Source organism: Drosophila virilis, chromosome 2, assembly GCF_030788295.1.
Source record: "Drosophila virilis strain 15010-1051.87 chromosome 2, Dvir_AGI_RSII-ME, whole genome shotgun sequence".
Lineage (NCBI taxonomy): Eukaryota > Metazoa > Arthropoda > Insecta > Diptera > Drosophilidae > Drosophila > Drosophila virilis.
This window is the reverse complement of record NC_091544.1, coordinates 23,987,541-23,990,564: the sequence shown is the minus strand read 5'-3', so window position 1 is coordinate 23,990,564 and position 3,024 is coordinate 23,987,541. Positions and strand designations below refer to the sequence as shown.

The following is a 3,024-nucleotide window of genomic DNA, read 5'->3' as shown; positions in this document are numbered from 1 at the left end:
GAATTTGTTTTTACAGTAACCGAATATTAAATCGGATTAGTTGGACAAAAAAGAGACGTTTCATAGCTCGAAGGGAATCAAATTTTTGATAAAGAAGAGTTTAGTTTAAATTTTATTTGAATATTTTCATATTTTACAATATTGTTATCCAGTTTTATTTTGTTTTAAAACTTTTGACAATTGGATATTCACAAACAACTTTCGATAATTGCCTTTCAATGAAGCATTTGTACCAGTCTAACATTTAACTTTATTTGAACCATAATACGTTACTTATTTAAAGATAAACTGTTTTTGTTTAAGTAGAAGTATTTGATTATCAACTGATTTTTATTCCCTTGTTATTTTTTTTATTGATAAAAACACATCTTACATTTTACACATACCTTTAACATAACTTTATTCTGGCAATGCAAAGAAGATTCGTTTGCTCCAATTGGACCATTTATCGTCTGACTTATTTGCACCTCCAACGGAGCTTCTTCATTTTATATGAGTTTCTTATTGAACACACACAAAGCACTGCTCTATAGTCGTAAGGTTCAAGTGTATGAGATAATAACCGACCGATAACTCGGTACTATTAACGATTTGCTTGCTTAATGCTCTGTATGGATTACTCAAACAATTAACTTATTGAAAATGGCTTAACTGTGATTGGCGCTGATAATATCGAGTTAAGATTCGGTTGACTCTACGGTTTATGGCTGACACACCGCGGTTTTAATTTCGACTTTATGCGGCGATGATGACGACGACAATGACGACTCGCGGGTACTAAAACTCCATTGTAAAGTGGTAAATACTCGGGCGGCGCACCGTAAAAAACGCCAAGCGCCAAAACCAGAACAACAACATTAAAGAGGTATACACACACACTTACAAACTCACTCGCACACACCTATGCACATACGCAAACACTAACAGCCAGTGGCTTGGTGTGTGTAAGCCAAATTCGAAATCACCACTTTGCGAGTTGAAATCTCTTGGCTTTCGGTCGGTTCGCTTCGCTCTCGTCCAACTCGCTGCTCGCTCGTGATTTCCTGCGAGCGACAACCTCGGGCCTCCAGCTGCAGCCCTGTCTCCGAAAGGCCCGCACTGTCGCTCACCATACAAAATGGAAAATTCGAATTTGAATGAGGTTCCATTCAGCGCAGAGGTAAGGCGGCATTTTACAGGCTCTCAGATTGACTAATTGGTAAAAAACGTAAGAGCTAGGAAGATAGAATTTTCTCAAAGGGTAACATTTCTTAAATATTAAGAGGAAATAGTTTATTGTATAATACATATATATATTATTTAATAATATATAATCTCTATAAATAGTTTTGAAAATATATTTGCTTCCTCAGTGGAAAATGCGGATCAAGTCTTGGCTGATTAGCTTTAAACTTATTTTCGTGTTCCTACATAAAAACTCAATGAATACGAACTTGGGGATTTTGGGAATCCCATCTGAAATTTTGGTAATTTGGCGGAATACGGTTCCAATTTTTCTAATGGTAGCCAAGTATATAATTATCCTTGGATAATTTAATTTAGTTATTTAATAATGTCTCATATACCATATTTTGAATTTGAATGAGATTGCGAGTCAAGCCCATTCAGAAATGAAAAGTTTAATTGGAAATTGTTGTCCGTGTTTATTGTTGTAGTTATTTCATGATTTGATTCAGCGGAATTGAATTACGAGCCAATAATTTACGATTCGATTCAGTGAGCTTGAAAATATTTTGCAATTTAGTGAAATGTCGTTTCCAATTATTTTGATATTTTTTGGCGAGCAAACAAAAATGCCGCACAGCAACCCTCGAGTCGGCCATCTTGAACGGATATTTTTGCCCATTTGCCCGCTTCTCTGGTCGCAATGGCGCACTAGGGGCTGGCAACTGTAACTGCAACTGAAGAGTATCGGAAAAGAGGTTGCTACTGTTTCGTGTTTCAATATCCAAAAGGCGGCGACGACGACGGCAACGGCTGCTAATCGAATGGCATACATTTAGGAAATTGTCCCACACATTTTCGCATTCCAATTTCGTGCCGTCCAAGGAGCAGGCACAGAACATTTTACGACTCAAAATAATCGTTGTTTTTCTTTTAGTCGAGCTGCTTGCCGCAGGACACCCAGAAGGGGCGAGTTGCGGACTTCTGACGTGCTATTGCGGCCAGATACCAGGGATTGGACGCAGCTAGCTGCTCGCTGCTGGCTGCTGATTGTGGCATAAATTTAGGACAGCCGCCCCATTAAGACAGTGACAGGCGCAATTTATGAGCTCTGCCAGCGCTGGCAGCGGCCGCAAGGCTTGGCTCTCATATTCTTCGCTTGCCATTTGTGTTTATTTATGTGCGCACCCAGATACAGAAACACACACACAAGTTGGGCTTGGTCTACCGTATTTTTGAAAGGGCACAATTAAGCTGGTAAATTTTCTAACCCACCGCGCAACCATCGAGAAGGCAAGGACATCTGCGTATTATTGGACGCATTTAAAATCTCTTAAAGCCTCTAAGCGGCTGCAAGCTTTTCTGCATTCACTTTACGCTTCAGATGGAGCGCAACCACAAACCATTATATGGTTCGCCTTCGGCGTAGTCACGAAACTTTCTGGCGTTGGAAATTAAATTTCCTAGAATGAGTTGGATCACTGACCGCTGTTTATCCATGCCTGCTATTTGCCTGCTTTTGATATATAAATCGAATAAGATCGGTTCTACTTGCCAAACAAGCAAATTAATGAAGTCAAGAGATGCCCGTAGAAGTAGGTTCCAAGGAATTTGGGTTTAAAGATCATTTTATATAGATGATCATCAAATTGCATTTATAAAAATTAAAAAAAAAAACCAGAATTTATATCGTATATATTGAAAATGAAATTCGTATTTCTCAAAAATGTAATCCATTCAAAATGGGGAAAAAGGTTATAACAGTTTTGTGCAAAACTCTGTTACTGGCATCAATTATATATATTCTTGATCAGTATCAAAGGCCGAGTAAATATGCAACCTAGTCTCTCCGTTTTTAAG

The 3,024-nt window shown here is 38.4% G+C and overlaps 1 long non-coding RNA gene across 1 annotated transcript; it reads left to right on the top strand.

The window, feature by feature from the left end:
- The first annotated feature begins 1,023 nt into the window (after window positions 1–1,023).
- On the top strand, window positions 1,024–2,504 carry LOC138910988 (uncharacterized). Its single transcript, XR_011416246.1, has 2 exons — window positions 1,024–1,159; window positions 2,102–2,504. It is a non-coding gene; the product is annotated as an uncharacterized lncRNA (long non-coding RNA).
- Window positions 2,505–3,024: the final 520 nt, after the last annotated feature.